This window comes from Ciconia boyciana, chromosome 6 (assembly GCF_034638445.1).
Source record: "Ciconia boyciana chromosome 6, ASM3463844v1, whole genome shotgun sequence".
Taxonomy (NCBI): Eukaryota; Metazoa; Chordata; class Aves; order Ciconiiformes; family Ciconiidae; genus Ciconia; species Ciconia boyciana.
This window is the reverse complement of record NC_132939.1, coordinates 44,269,250-44,285,910: the sequence shown is the minus strand read 5'-3', so window position 1 is coordinate 44,285,910 and position 16,661 is coordinate 44,269,250. Positions and strand designations below refer to the sequence as shown.

The 16,661-nt window shown below is 37.5% G+C and overlaps 1 protein-coding gene across 16 annotated transcripts in view; it reads right to left on the bottom strand.

Annotated features, from left to right (window-relative positions):
• Positions 1–16,661, bottom strand: part of MIPOL1 (mirror-image polydactyly 1) — a 210,207-nt gene that overhangs the window by 186,721 nt on the left and 6,825 nt on the right. The gene's annotated exons all lie outside the window — the stretch shown is intronic.

Here is a 16,661-nt window from a genome sequence, read left to right as displayed (position 1 = left end):
TTTTATCAAAGATACTCACTAAAAAAAGCTAAACCTAAGGAAAAGGTAGTTTAGTACTTCAAAGGTTTTCCACAATGCTTTCAGGACAGGTTGAAAAAACACACCTGCTCTCAGACAGCCATTAATAGACACCTCCCTAAAAACCTGTTTCTCAAGACATTTGAGAAGTCCAGAGACCCTACAACTAGCAAACTCATGCTCCAATCACAATTCTTTTTAATTAGATGAGATACAATTCTATTTCAAAACATTTTTTATAACATTAGATAATTTTTATGAACTTCTTTATAACTGGGGTTTAACATTAGGCTGAATTAATTTCTATAGCAACTGGAACAAAATTTTGCTTTTATTTACAGTATCACATTCCTGTTTTAGTAAACAGTGACACTTTTACATAGAATTGTATTACACAGAATTACAGTTTAAAAAAAAAAGGTACATCACTGGCTTATTTGTATTACATGTAGGATTTTTAAGAGCTGCAGATGTACAGACAATTCTTAATTTCCCTGATCTCGCTAATGGACTGAATGACTGTATTATTAGAAAGAAAGTGTAATATGTAATACTAAATGGGTTCTCAATAAAGTATCTGGTTTGATTTTTTTTTCTTTGGTAACTTGTAAGATAAATTTGGAAGTGTATATTACGCCAAGTAAAAAACAAGGTACTGGGCAGATACAACTGGAGGGGAACCTCAGTATGACAGCAGCATATGCTATTTTTAGTAAGTTTTCTCTCATAAGTGCAAGACAGTGAATGTTTGCCAAAAGAATTTTACATCCAGGAGGGTTTTTAAAATATGAAAGATACTTTTAAACTATGAAGAGAATTATAATTTTTGCCTAATATTTAGTAACCTTCAGATACTGTAATTCCACTTCAGATCCTGGAAGAACATTCTGGAGACAAATATTAGTCTATGACTGGATAGTGAAGAGGAGGAACAAAATTACATTTCAAGGGGAAACTGTTTTAATTAGAGTTACCTTGTACACCTGCACAGCAGTCACCTTCAGTACAGTGTAAGGAAAAAGTGCTACACCCCACAACTGTGTTTATTCTTTCTAACATCAAATTCTGAGTCCATAAAGCAATAAGCTGAAGTTTGTTCCCAGGCAAATTTATATCACCCTACATTTATGCTACCGTAGTGCAGAAAACTAACTTAAACACCCTTAACTGGCTGACTATACATCCCAGGATAACAGAGTCTCTTGATACATGCATTGCACCCTAATCCGTAACGCTTATGACAAAGAAATCCTTCGTGGGTGCTCCATTCTTTTATATTGTCGGGGTGCCACGAACGATCTAGTGGACCGGGTCCACTACTTCCCTTTCACAGTTGTATCGCATCAGAAATGGCCTCGTTATGATCCTGAAAGAAATCCCACTGTATCAAAAATTGGAAGGTGAGTCTATTCTCACAGGGAGCTGCATCTCCATATCCGTCCTTCTGCAGTCTAATCGATCTTTGCCATTTGGAAAGAAAGCCTGATCACACAAGATGCAGACCTCAGCAATCCGATCACCAGCCCAGCAATGAAAGCTGCTGAGCTATGGCCTGTACAGAAGCTTACCAAGTGCTATACTGGAACTTCATACTTGTTAAACCATTTGGTACACAAAACCCTTTACCTTGAAGTCTACCTGACAAACTAAAGATCAGATCCTGACCCCACTGCAGTGGCCCTTCCTTTGCTGAAGCGGAACAAGTTACAAGCTTACAAACAAACTACAACTTCTGAAGAAAACAAAAGACCATTTGTAACCCCAGCGCTTACCTAGAAGAGCTGTTCGGTGACACCAGATCAGCACCCTAGGGCTGTTGAGTCACTACTCATTGCTGCTACTCTCTGACGTGATCTAACTCAGGTAACAGTGGCAAATTGCTGACCTCAGCGACACTGCTACAGGAGCCCAGAAAACCTGGAGTCTCAACAACAAGCAACAGATGCAGAAATCACTGTTTCTGTATAATAAGGGCAGCTGATCAAGACGTTTTGGAAGCCAACACTTCTGAAAAATGTCCAGCTTGACAAAATACCTGTCAAATCTAGTAACATTTTTTGTGAAGTGGATGCCATGTTGAGAAGTCTATTCCTTATTGCCCTGGGACTCAAAAGCTCCAATACACTACAGATGGAAAAATCTGTCACTGAATGTTACAGCTTACTTATTAAATATTTGTGGTAAGATGAGTGGCACTCATTTCAGTTAGCTACCTACATGTTTCAAATTTCGGCTTGCAATTTGGTTACTTAGAGGTTGTCTCCTTCTTCAGTTCAGACTGGCATAGACGCTCAGATGAGGTACCTGAGACTGAGCCACTTCCTTACAGGATAAAATCAACAGCATACATTCTCTGCAAGGACCCAGAATCAATTTTATTGTCCTGCCAAATCTGAAAAAATAGTCAAATTTCCTTCTCTTCAGGACATACCAGAGATCTGATTCTGGATAAAAGAAGCCTTCCTGATAGAAGATGCTCCTGATAGGAAGCAATTTATTACAGAAATGGATTCTTAAATCATGGGCTCCATCATCTACATAGCATTTGGATCCCATCAACTACTTCTCCAGCACAAGGCAAGGCCATTTGAATAGGGCCAATCTAATTTCTCAATGTTATTGCAGCAACAGTTCCATTCTCACCCACAGACCTCAAGCAAGTTTTGCATTAATCTCTTCTTAACAAAGACATGTTAATTTGGCTACAGGTAATATATGGGAGGACGCTCAGAGTGTGAATACCTATTCACTCCTTTGAAAACCAAAAATACTCAAAGCTCTAACATTATAATGCAAGTAAAGAATGCACAGTAGGAAAGACTGTGCTTATCGGTTTCATTTTATTCACTTTAATTCTGCGGTATTCATTCTGCGATATTCATTTTATTCACATTACAACTGCGGTATCGTCCGCAGTTGTAATGTGTTTTGCAAGTGAAGGGGTTTCCATCTACTGACCTTGGCATTCATAAGGACCATATTGTGATTTACATTGAGAATTCCAAGCCTTTATCTGATCTTATAAATAAATGTAAAATACATAAAACAAGTATCCTAGTGTAAAATTGAATTTTATCTCTCTGTAACCAGCTTTTGTCTATGCTACATATTTCTATGTTTGAATAAAATTCAAAATTAATAAAAGGTATAATTTATTTTCTGACTTTTCATTATCTTGACATCTTAACAATTTTTTTTTTATATACTCAGGCTTTAATTTTATCTAGGGCTTCAACCCCACAGTTCCTTTTTAGACATGTACAATGTGTCTTTCAGAATATCTGTTCAAGGAATAAGCCTGCTAAAAGAACATATTGGCCATTTAGCAGATCAAAAAACAGCATAAAGAAATAACAGGATTTTATAACAAAAACACCCGATTAGGAGAGAAAATGTAGCACTGCGGGTAAATGACAAAAACACATATTAGAAGAAATCACAAGTTACAGTGAAGAATTAGAAGTAGAAAGTAGAGTTCTGAAGCTGATGGTTCTGGAAAATTATTAACAAACAGATTAGATTTTATTGGGTTTTTTTAATACCTGTAAAAGATAACCAAGGAAGTCTTTTTCCTATTAAAGGGCAGTCACAACTTTATATTGAATGCAATAGCATTAGCAGTTTAATACAGGGAGTAGTCTAACCTGCACATAAGCCTTTCAGTGGTTCATGAAAAACCACTTTACCAAGCAATTTTTTGGGCTTAAATGTAAATTATACAAATGCACCAACCTAATAGTTTACTTTCTTTTCTTAGCACAATTAATTAACATAACTTCAACTAACCATCCCCAATGTTTTACTAGCTCAGACATATGTATGTTGACTTCAAAGAAAGTCAACTGTGTCTCAAGTCAAGTTCTCACTACTGCGCAGGCTCACGTATACCTTGTATGCAAGTGCTATAGTTTACACAGAAGCTTTCTTTTAAGGAAAGCAAAAGGCTCAGAATTAGAGAAGGCCGGGGGGCAAAAAAAGACACAAGACAAATTTCTCTTCTCCAAGGTGGCAGATCTGCAACAAAAGCAAGGAGCTCAATTCAGCCATGCTGTCTGTACACAAACATACACGGTAAAGCACAAAAAAAATCCCAGAGAAATTTGATGAATAAATATGAAGAACGGCACAGCTATATGGGTTGATAGTAAAATTGCAACTTTCCATACAGGGCGAGCAGAAGTCCACAACCACGGCCACTCTGCACAAAGCCAGACTGGTCACACCAGTGCCTTGTGCGCACCAGCAGTAGGATTCCTTCACGTCTGCAGCAAATGAAGCTGCTCACTGGGCCTTTGTGAGTAGAGGAGGAATGTCATAACCATGGTGGTCTAGACTGCTACGACTAAAAACAACACATCCCAAAATGAGTGGCCCTTGGTCTGAAGTGGCTGTGGTCAGGATGAGGCATGTTTAGGAAGTAGTCCCTTGAATACCTTGTGATAAACGCATGTGGAGAAAATAACACGAAAGAACACTGCAGTTAACTGAATAAAAGGTTAAAGAAAATAAACAATATTTTTGCAGCTTAGCATTTATTTGTGAACTGCTGGTGCAACTCCATGCTTGACAGAAAAGCTATGAAGCTTTTGGTAGCTTGACAAGACAATCTACAAGCTTGAATGAAATGTTCAGCTTAAGGAATTAGAATAAATCTGATGATTGATGTGCTACTGAACGTGACAGACTGTCATCTGTTTTAAACAGGATCTCTGTAGGATGTACTGAAAGCAATTTCTTTCCATTACCTTAAACATACTAAGACTTTTTCCAATGAATTCTGGCTAATCTATTAAGACAAAAGATCTTCTCAAACTCTTGCCATTTCAATAAAATAATGAAATAGCCATTCGGCTTACTTGCATAATTAATTCATGCTGACATTGTACTTCTGTGATTAATTTACATCCAGTCCACAAAAGCATACAACAAAAAAGATTACTCTTACTTCCCAAATTAACTATAAAATTATAAGATATGAGCAAATAAGTGATTAAAGCAGCTTATCTGAGCCCTATTCACATACAGAGTTTCATATATAGAAATATCAAATTGTTTATCTGTTATCAAAGCAATTACATACATTCTTAATTGAGTCAGGAAAACATTCTAGTAGTGTCTTTTTCATATTATCAGCAGATTTTATTAAAAAATAGGTACAGGGGTTCTGCAATAGCTTTTTAAAATCAAGAAAAACTGATCAACAAAAGTCCTACAGTGAAACAGTACTGCAACAGATAGCTAGGGATAGATTAAAAACCACAAACTCTAGTTTTAGTCTGGCCAGATCCTAGAAAACAGTTCAAAACCCTAATACATGCATGTATTTACTTATTTTAAATATATACATAGACACACTTACATAAACAATGTAAAATAAGATAAAAATCTTTGGAAGGCAATTTATGCTATTTTTAAAACCATACATGCATCAAAAACTTGGGCAAGATCTAGGCTTAAATGGGAACATCCTTCCTGTATCAGACTGTAAATAGTTCCGGTAGGAATTACTGAGGTGCTTTACCATCTCCTTACCCTAGAGATAATGACTCAAATCTGTTCTACAAACAAAAAATAAGGAAAAAGGGATTTTGTGACCTCCACCTGGAATCTGTGCCTTAGATATAGGGAATGGGCAAAACTGCTTATTGGTGGATAAAGAGCAGTAACACCAGCTTGAACCACACTGCATTTACAAAGCTGAACAGGGAAGCCAGTACAACTCTCCAGCTTGTACAATTCGATTCCAAAGGGGAATAAGAATCAAACCACCACCAAAGTCATTCAACTTTCAGAAAAGGCTGTGTCACAGATGCACACCATTTTTAATATTTTAGCTGTCATGCGAATTTCCCTCTTAGTTGGTTGATTTATGTTCAACTAAAATTTCATATCACACACATTTCCAAGAACAGAACAGTCCATATTGTTTAGCCCATAAATGTCAGTATTAGACCAATTTATCTTGCTAGTGTCCCTTACTGCTATACAAGAGTACCACAATTAGGAGTAATTAGCCTAGCAGGAAACCTGTTTCTAGGCATGGGCCAGATTGCAAGCATATACCACATGTACTTTACTGCCAGAACAGAGAATTAGCATTTTGAAAGACGCTTTGCATTACAGCTAGTGAGCTTATGTGTCTGAATGAATGGTTAAACTCAGAATATTAAAGCTTTGCCTAGTCCTGCTGCTAAGGCATAAATCTAAGCCATAAAAAGTTCAAGGACCTCAGTCAAAATAGTTTTGCATGTAAGACTGCAGCTGTCTAGGTGTCCCGTCTCCCCTCCATTTGCGCTCAGAAACCACTCAGACCTCAGAAGACCAACAGACATTTTTCAATCAGTTGCTGTGTTACAGCTGAACAATACAGAGGATCGCAAGCCTCTGCACAACCTGATGATTTTTTCTGTGTTTTGCAGGATTTCTTTAAAGGGCTCAGTTCCCATAATCTCCTTCCCCACTCAATGTAACCTGTTAAAATAAAAAAACAACTACAGTAGTGATGAAATCTCATGCTACAGGCAATTATCAATAGGTCTTGGAGGTACTCTATCCTGTCAGGAGAAAAATCCATTACTTCTGCTTGTTTCAGAATAAGAAATTAACCTGCTTCAGTTACCATCTGTGATGGTTCCGATCAGAGCTTTTCACAATTGCTACATTTCTACCACCTTCCCTGGGTTAAAACGTCAGACCTCACTACAACCTCTGCTATTTAACACGTGTTGCATTTCCTTGCTAAATGCTTCAGGCACTACACAAAATCTAAATGTCTCTCAAAAGAATCAGGTGCTGATACATAAGGAATGCTGAAATCACACGGAGGTGGTCTCCACTTTCTTCAGGGCAACTGCCAAATTCAACTGATGCATCAAGCACAGAAAAACATTTATCAGTCATCTTTTCATGATGTTCTCCATGCACTGGCAGGTGCAAGACTTGGTGTTTCTGTGTTTTGTTTTTTAAAAACATTTTAAGGCCAAGTTTAATGCAGGCTTGTCTTTTTTCCCCCCACCTATTAATGACCAGTAAACCCACCCTGTTGATTCTACCACTCATTTCATGTTTCATACAAGATTATTACAAGCTCTTCTTTTGCTTCTAAGGGCAAACATTCATTGGAATGCCATTTTCTGGACATTTTGTCTTTTCGGCTCTACCTTGTATTTCATTGAAAGCTTTACTGTCAAACTTTTCCTGAAGAAGCCCCCTCCCTCTCCAAAGAAAATTCTCCTTTAACAAGAACACGAGCTAAAACTTTGTAACCATTCCCTTGAGGAGGAAAAGGCTTATTTTTATAAACACTCCAGTAAAATATTTATATTATTCTACAGCTTCCTTTTTGTGCTAATATCACTGCCTCTGATAATAACTAAATAAAAATTCAAAAATGACCACTCTATTGTGCTCTAACAATCCAAAGATGGTTTAAGATACATCGTTAATGCCAAATCTATATGCTGAAACTTCAGTTATATGTGAAAAGTCACTGCAGTGACCAATTGCTGCATAGAAGTCACATTTCTTCAAAAAAAATTATTAAAAAAAATTACACTAACAGAAGTAGATATTCATATAAATTTATGTGTTCCTCCCTCAAAAATTTAAGATGTATATCCAGCTAAGCTTCTAACATCAATATATGCTTCTATGAAATTACAAAATGCTTTTCATAACAGTTTCTAGAATAAAATAGACTATTTTTGCTATTGAAAAATAAGTTACTACTTGTACCAGGTCTGGTTTGGATGGAGGTAGCTTTCTTCATAACAGCCTGCATGGTGCCATGTTTTGGATTTACGGCTAAAACAGTGCTGATAATGCACCAATGTTTTGACTATTGCTAACAGTACTTGCACAGCATCAAGGCTTTCCCTTCTCCCCCTCCCACTCTGTCGCTCCAGAGAGTAGCCTAGGGGGTGGGCAAGAAGTTGGGAAGGGACAGAGCTGACCCCAACTGGCCAAAGGGATATTCCATACCATATAATGTCATGCTCAGCAATAAAAACTGGGGCAAAGAAGGAGGTGTGCAGTTTGTCTTCCGAGGCAGCTGTTGCTCAGAAACTGGCTGGGCATTGGTATGATTGTGGATGGGAGGTGGTGAATGACTATTTGCATCACTTGTTTTTTGTTTTTTTCATTCTTCTTTTTCCTTTGCTTATTAAACTGTCTTTATCTTGAACCACTAGTTTTCTCACTTCTGCTCTCCCTATTCTCTCCCCCATCCCGCTGGGGGTGGTGGCGACCGAGCAGCTGTGCAGGTGCTTAACTGCTGGCCAGGGTCAACCCACCACGCCACGGTTTTTCTTTTCTCCCTCCAAAGCACAAGGATGTTCATAGTTGTGGTTTGTGTTTGTTTTTTTTGAATGCACTGAAACAGTAACAAGTTGGAATACTGTCTAGAGCTCCCTCGCCAAAATGTAATAAACACTTGGGTTTGAAGGACTGGTGTGCTACAGTTTGCTATGTGCCATGTTAAAGAAAACCGATAATTTCATTTTTCCAAACCATAAGCAAAAGTGACTACTAACCATCAAAACAAATAAAGTAAACCAAATTATACCATTCCAGCAGAATTCTAACTCAATAATTTATTTTTGACAAATGCTTTCACAATCTCACTTTTAACCCCATTCCCTACCATCTGAATGCAGGTTTCACATGCATAATGAACAGCAGGCAGAAACACATTTCCAAAGTTTATTTCAGATTGCAACTTAGCTTAGTATTCATATAGTCATCAGACAAATCTGCAGGCTTTGAGAACTACTTCATTTTTCTTTTGGGATATAAGGTACTGTACAGGAGTGTTACTGCACGGAAATATTAGTCAGAGCAAGAACACCAGGGACTCACACCCTTCCCATTGTTTTGAAATGTAAACATTAAGTCATCGAGAATTTCAAATAAGAAATACAGGGTATATGTTATACAAATTGTGTACCTGTTACAATCACAGAATAATCCTAATCTGGAAGATTTTTCAAGTAACTATATACTTATTGGCACAAACATGACAATCCCCCTCCCCCCCCCAACAGAATAAAAACTTACTACCTCTTATTACCACTAAAACATTATCCTCCTTTCTCCCTTTGGAATTAAGAACTGTGTCTCACATTTTCAAATAAAATTAGCACTTTGCTGTTCAGCACTAGAGTAACTAGTCTACATACAAAACCACATCAGGCAAATTTATTTCTGAAGGAAGTTGTTTGCAACTTGCATGTTCTTCAGAGTTTTACAAGCAGCCTGCACAGATGTCAACAAACCAAGTCCACTATATCAGTTACTTGAACTGGGCATTACAGCGCTGGGCTGAGGGTGTGGACACACATCGTGCAAAATGGGGAATATGCAAGATTAGCTACTGCTTATTTTGAATTTATGAACTGTGCTATTCAACAAATTTCAATACTCAAAAATATAGTTTCAAAAGGATTAGTAGTTAGCAGTAGTGAGAAACAAAAATACAAACCCAAATCCTAAAACTTAAATTTCAAAAGCAAATTCTGATTTGTAAGTTTCTTAAGAGCTTCCCACAGATCCTGTTTTCAATGTTCTCAATCAAGATTTGCCTAACGACAAGCAGTTGACTCAGAAATTAACTGAAAAGCAAAGACACATGGCCTACCAGACAAGCTCTCATACTTGCAGTGCTCTAGAACAGATCAGGGTATTTCACCTGATCGCCTGTCCCCATGAACACTGAAAAACTGTCCCTAAGCTTCTCAGCACATGGTCACTGCCTGGACTTGCACAGCTAATCCTAGACGTGTAATTTTAAAACCATGTTCCTTTATTACATATGAACAGAACATGTCACAGACACACGCTCAAGAAGCCTCTCCTGCCTGGCTCCCGGGTGGAGGCTGCAGGTACTCCCACCAGCCTGTTGAAGGCTGGCTGTTGGCACGGGGCTCCATCTACCGGTTTGCGGTCCTGCACACCCACGGGGAGAGCTGGTGGGAAAAAAATTAAAATCTCAACAGCTATTTCACATCTCCGCTTCCTAATGAGATCAGGATATTCCAAAAACACTACTGGTTCAGAAGAAAACAGTCAACCAAATACATGCACTCACACATGCTAGGTAGAAACAGTTGTACGTGTATGAAGTCTTTTATTATCCCTTAATATTGGTAAAATGTATCTCAAAAACTGTTCTAAAGAACCACCATTTTTCTACAAGAAGCAACAATATGACTACACAGTCCCAGTCCAGATGTAAAGCTTTATTGTTCCTTCTTAAAGCAAGCAGATAAGCAAACACAGACAACTCAGAGAAACTACTGAACATTAATTGCATAATATCTGCACAATTTAAGGCATTAGAGGTGGTCTTTTTCCTTAAAAAAAGACGATACCTCAAATGTACGGAAGCAATAAAGTTTCAGTAGGAGACTGCCATCAGTTTTCATGAAGGGTATTTCTGCACTGTAGCAACTGCAGCTCATGCCGCTATAGTATGTCTAAATGTAAAGATTAATTTGGCTACTGCGGTCATATGCAGCATTTCTCAAATTGAGCCATTTAACCCTCGCCTTACTAACCCCACTCTGCCTTCAATTCATGTTTGGTAGTGAAAAAGAGCAGTATCTTCTCCTCCCCAGGACCCCTCTGTGCCCATGAGCCAACCCTGTCGAGCTCAGGCTGCAGAAGAGAAGCCGGAACAGAAAGCAGCAGCAGCACTATCGCTTCCGTGCAGCAGTTCAGGTAGTTACCTGAGCTTGTTTTGAACAAGCTCACTGTGGTGACTGTGGAGCAACAGCTGAGAAACTAGACAGCACCTGCCCAACCAGCGATCACATCTAGGTGGCAAGGGCTGATAAATGGCTGGCCAGTCACCCCAGTTCTGTTCTCCAAGGCATGTCTAGCAAGATCAGCAGCTAACTTAAAACTTGGTGCAAGAAAAGAGACAGTGCAGGAAAAGGGCAATGAGCTCCCCAACTCCTCCCCACCTCTTTTCTTTAAATACCCTGCCCACACTCAACGCCAAGTTGAAGGCAGCTAAGTGGGGCTCAGTACTGTCAGAGGCACAAGAGCAATGGGGTCAGGGTAAGGGAATCACGGAAATACCCACATCCCTCACACTGTACCTATACCTTAGGAGAAGATGAGAATAATTTAGCCAGGAATACCTGGAAACAACCAATGGATGGTCACAGCAAGAAGGCAGGAACGGAGCAAGGAGTAATAAACCCCAGGCACTACGGGATATCCTATAAGGCAGGGAGAAGCAGTGAACAAGGACACCAGAGAATACACGCAGTTCCTCCTGGGGCTCAGCTTTCCCAATTTAGCTTACCCCCCTAAAATGATAGTTGAAGAGACTAACGGACAAAGTCTCCTACAATTAACTTGCATAACACCACAGAATGAGAACAGAATGCTGCCTTTTTTCTTTTTTGTTTTAACTTGAAGGAAAAGCAAAATTTAAACCTTGAAGGTGGCTTTTCACTTGCTAAATTCAATTTTTAATCAAAACGCATTTTAAAATACAACTGAGCAGAACTATGGGGTTGCTGATGTCTTTAAGGAACAATGACATCAATGCAGGCTACACTTGAGAAGGATATAGGTGTGGAACCACATCCTTTTTCATCACACATAGGTGCAAAGAGAAAAGTTTAACTTCAAGATTCTTGCGGTCTAATGAAAATAAATACCATTACAAACAGATCCAAGAATACAGACTTATTAAATACTGTTTGTTTTTCGTCAGATATAGATCATGGGAACTGAGATATTTAACTACTTCAAGACTAATTTTTATTCTATCTTAAACTGTTTACACTGTCAGCAAGCTCATGGTATCCTGACAACTAGCAGAGGGAAAAAAAAAAAGAAAGAAAAAAAAGTGGAAAAAAGTCAACTTGCATCTGTGAAAACAGATTTAATTGGTATCTGAGTATTTTGATTATCCTACTTTAATTACACTGAGCAATTGAATGTCTATGATACTACCTGTATTGCTCATCTAGGAATATTTGTAATACATAAATTCAAAATCAGAACGCATTTTTGTAGCTCTACAAAAAGAGCTACAAAACAGTCAACAAATCTTAAAATTTGGTGGATGTTTCACAGTGCTATTTTCCTCATTACAAGGAAGGTACCAAGGAGCAAATTGGTCATACAGTGCTTATGTCAAACTTCAGACAAGGAAAACCACATCCTAATACTCTGCTACAACAGAAAATGGAAAAACTGCCTGTATCTGTGCACACGTACAAACACACTATACAAAAACATGATGAAAAATACTGCTTTGTTTCTCATGCTTGTATCTAAAAAGTTACATAACCAAGTTAACACATTCTCACCTATGGAGCACCTCATGTTGCAAAATCCTACAGAACCTGAAATTTTATTTACTTGAATGTGAACCACAAGGACAACACATTGAGAAACAGAATCTAAGGACAACACACTGAGAAACAGAATCTTAAAGCAAGTCCAACTGTAAATAAAAGAAATCTGAATTTAACAACTGTACTTGAGAAAACTGAATTGTGCCTTTCTAAAAGTAATACTAATAACTTTATTAAACTATGATACTGATACTAATAAATTTATTATATCAATACTAATGATTTTATTATAGGGTGGGTATAATTTAGGCAACTATAACAAGCATAAATGACAATATCCAGACAGGACACTGCATTAGGTATGTATCTTCTTCACATTTCACCATCTAATCTCTCTCAAACAGGACTAGATGTTTTTAAAGAAATATATAACTGTATCATACTATTATTGAGAGAAATGAATGCTTAAAAAAAGAACACACTTATTTTTGCATAACTTCTTTCAATAGCATTGAAGTGGCCACTGAAATGTCTTAGAATAATTTTCTAATTATTCTAATTTAGTATTCTGAGTTCTCTAACTACACTCAGCTACAAGCTGAGTAGCTACAAGTTTTTTGGCAGTCAATTAAGCTTCTAAAATGAAGTTAAATCTACAATACGTAGGAAAAAACCCCAAAAACATAGTACAAACTAATATTTTATTTCCTATCAGATGTAATATGTAAGCACTAAGAATAGTTCCACTTCCTCACCTGTTGATACAATAGAATTAACAAAGAGAGGGGGTCAAATATATACATTTGGAAATAGTGTAATTAAAGAAAGCTACAGCAGAGCTGATTACTCACAAAGGAAACAGGCCAAGGACATCTAAGAAAAAGAATCAATGTTCACAATACAAAGATTTATACATACTTAACTTTGTGCATTAAAAACTGAAACAACGCACAGTAATATTTTTAATTGTGTAAACGCTCTGCAAAAAATAAATCTTTTAATACTTTTCATTTCCATACATATCAACTGGCATGCCTCAGAAAGCCCTATTCCCTTTCCCCAAGCCAATCTAAGCTTAGTACCATTCATGTGTTAAATTGGCAACTAACGACAATTTCTAGTTCTGGTCCCAACAAGTGTAATTCATACACACACACAACCATGAAGCAATTCTTCAGCACTAAATACTCTCTTTACAAGTGGACATTTTTATTTATAAGCTAAAGTACAAGTCAACATAGATTACGAGATTCGTACATTTTAAAAGCCCCATGAAAAATTCAATCTGTTTGCTTCAAGTACAGCAATCTCTGATCCCACGTTAAATTCTCTCACAGTGGAGCATCATACAGCATTTTCAGAACAGTTTTGATTCAGACACAACCCTGCTCTCATTCTACAAATCCTGATGGGGACTGCCACCCCTACCTCTGAAGAGCTAATCAATAACCAAGCATTTTAATCCTTCTTTGTCCTAACACTACATTACTGAACCAGATCAGATTTTTCTAATTTATTTCACACTTAACATTTAAATTAGTGCATAGCTAGCTGGAATATTACTATTTAAATGAACGTATAACCAAAAGATCAAATTCTGTCTTCAACAGATTTACATAAAAGGACAGAAAGGATAACATTTGTCTACCAGCATGTTATGTGGATCTCCTTAACTCAATTTACTATGGATTTCATGGTGCAAAAATTAATGCCCTCCAGGAGGCGAACTCATTACCAATTATTTCTTCCAAACCTGCAGTGTAATCCCACGCTGCTGTGACCGATGGAAGTTTTGCTGTTCACTTAAAGGGAAGTTGGATCTGTTCATTGGTTTGCTACTCTAGCAAGTGATACTGAGGAAAATGATACCATAGATGCTATATTGACTTTCTAATAAGGAAAAGATACTGTGAACCAATCTCATATATTTTATTCCCTGCTAAAACTGAGAGCAACATATTGATGATAATTTTAACTACACATAAAGTCACCAACAGAATTATATGCCATTTTCAACATGAATTTCCAGAATACATTTCAGCAACAATAATGGCAAACATCCTGTAGAGTCGCTCATGGACCCTACTCAGCCCTTCATCCCCTTCCCTACTCCAGAACCCACAGAAGCAACCCTGCAAGTCATCTGGGGCATGTGCATCACACTGAACTCACAGCACATGTACAAATAGCGTCCCACTAGGCACCTGACCCAATAAACTCCTTTTACATGCCTGTAACAGAAAACGACTGATAAACAAAAAAAAAGAAAAGAAAACAAGCTGTACACGTACTCTGGTGGCCAACATAAAGTTGACCATAGGTCACAGGTGCCACAACTCTAGCTTTCAAAATAAAAAACGCTTTCAAAATAATTAACTGAACCACTGAGTTTTAATTCCTCTGAAAAGCATGAAATAAATCTGACAACTTCTTTGACAAGGCTCAGCCAAGTGTAAAGGTGCACAGTAAATACAACAAGCTGTTTTCACGTGTAGCTGATATTCAGTAACATACAGAGGAAACCCATAAACAACACATACTGTATTATGACAGCTATCCACTGGCATTCAATTTAAGCAATCATATCTCCGTTACCTGTACTTGGGACAGATAAGCAGTGCCTGTTTCACACTTCATACAAGAAGGCTTAAGAAATTCCATTTATTTGAGAGAATTGTCACTAACACACATGAACATTTCAAAAAAGTATTATTTGATTCACTGATACTATGAAAACCAAAAATCAATCCCAGCAATATTTAATATAAAATATTTTCAAAATTCTAATATATAATATTCTTTAATATACCAAAGGCCACCACTCTGCAGAAACTGCCAGTTTGCATTTTAACCTGTCCTTAACAGACAAAAGTCCACATCAAGAATCACCACGGAAAACAGAAGCCTGCTGTTATGGTTTTGTACCACAGCTCATGAGGCCAGCAGGGAGCACGCCAACCATCCTATCGCTTAAAAAACTGGTGGCTCAAAGCAGCAGAGATTTATCTTAGGAAATGAGCATACACACTGGTTCTTTCCATAGCTGTATCTGTTCTGCAAATAAGGGTTCAATACCATTTCTATTACCCCTTCAAAACCATTTTCCTTTAAAAGGAAAAGGCAAAAGCCAGAAATCATACTTTCAGGAATATCTGCCAGTTGCAACATTACCCTGTAGTTAAATCTGTTAATAGACTGCAGCCCAGAAGGGTTGGTTGGTTGTTCTAAAAGCAAGTTTCAAAACACCTATTGCCCATATAGGATAACAGATCTAAAAATGAAAAGAAGCCTCTGCATTGATTTGAGAGATCTGCACTAAAGTGAACATCAAGTCAGATCTGCAATTCATAGTTTAAAAACATTGCACTATCTGCACGCTGCCATTAACATGCAGCATCTACTCTGCCATATGTTTGGTTTGACAACCTAAAAATGTTAAGAGGAGGGAGCAAAAAGGTTAATTAGGATATCTCTCAAGCTCACATGACTGATTTTACACAAAACTGTGATCAATAGGCAGGACACTCTCCCCCTTCACCCTCAGCTCATGTGTACCTTCTTGCTTTCAATTCTAGTGAATAATTTAATGATTCTTTCCACAGAGAATGACCAAACCCATATTTTCCCTCCTCCTCTAACTCTTTCCAGCAAGCTCTGAAAACTTCCTTACATTTTTACTAACCTAGGCACCCTCAAAACCAAAAAACCCCCACAAATTGCAAAAAGCTAGATCTGGGCCACAGAGCATCAGCACCGTACTCCTATTTCTGCCAGTAATACAATGCGTTGGGTTTGCCTCACTACAAGAGCAATAGTAAGCCTGACAATTGTTTTGTTTCTTACTGGTCAAGAAAAGAGGGTAACGCCATAACAGTGTATGGTATAATAATGGTATAATAACAACACCATTTCTAATTTAGCATCATCTAGAATAACTTCTAACAAGCAGGGAGATAGAATAACAGAACGCAAAGAACAAAAATAACACTTCCTTCTCCACAAGGGGCAAACTAATAATTAAAGGAGTGAATCCAGAAACAAAACAAAACAAAAAAAAGGCAAGAAGTCTAATTAGTTATCACGTGAAAACTGGGGAGCAGATTTTTAAAATTTAATTTGCTACCCACTACTATTGGACAGAGTAGTTCCCATTACAAATTATAATGGGAATCAGGCTGTAAAGAACTTGCAATATCACTATATGAAAACCTGTAATAACTACAAAAAGCATATATACAAATGCCTACAATAAGGAATAATTTACTAAATCTAAAATAGTATATGATCTTCCTGACTACAAGATCTACTAGTTTGGTTTGAGCCTTATCA